Genomic DNA, 317 nt, shown 5'->3' with positions numbered 1-317 from the left:
AAAAAATTCAATTAGAATAGCTTTCATGACAATATTTGTTAAAAATGAAAATAAAAGGCGAGGACTCGCCTGTAATTTCTTATTTAAGTACTACCTGTAGTTTCTGAAGTAGGTAAATTGCTATTTGAAATTGGTGAACAGTTGGATAAGCAATAGCCTATGCACCAACGCAGCTTTGAAAACTGAGCCGTGGCCGTGAACTTCATCGTGAGCCGGCTCATTTTGTCAGTTTCCTCGAAGCAGCTCTGAAGTCTTGGCTTGTGAAATTGTAGTCTTACTTTGAAAGTTATAATTTTTGTGAGTGATTACCCAAATCT

General features: G+C 36.6%; 1 protein-coding gene across 2 annotated transcripts in view; it reads left to right on the top strand.

Moving 5' to 3' along the window:
• Positions 1-234: 234 nt before the first annotated feature.
• The window catches only part of LOC137626081 (uncharacterized), a 277984-nt gene continuing 277901 nt past the window's right edge, over positions 235-317 (top strand). For both annotated transcript variants that reach the window (XR_011040979.1, XM_068357164.1), the window contains exon 1: positions 235-317. This exon is cut by the window's right edge and continues 205 nt beyond it. The gene's annotated coding sequence lies outside the window, so the exon portion shown is untranslated.

This window comes from Palaemon carinicauda, chromosome 33 (genome assembly GCF_036898095.1).
Source record: "Palaemon carinicauda isolate YSFRI2023 chromosome 33, ASM3689809v2, whole genome shotgun sequence".
NCBI classification, from domain to species: domain Eukaryota; kingdom Metazoa; phylum Arthropoda; class Malacostraca; order Decapoda; family Palaemonidae; genus Palaemon; species Palaemon carinicauda.
Note: the sequence above shows the minus strand (reverse complement) of the source record. Positions and strands in the feature narration are given on the sequence as shown.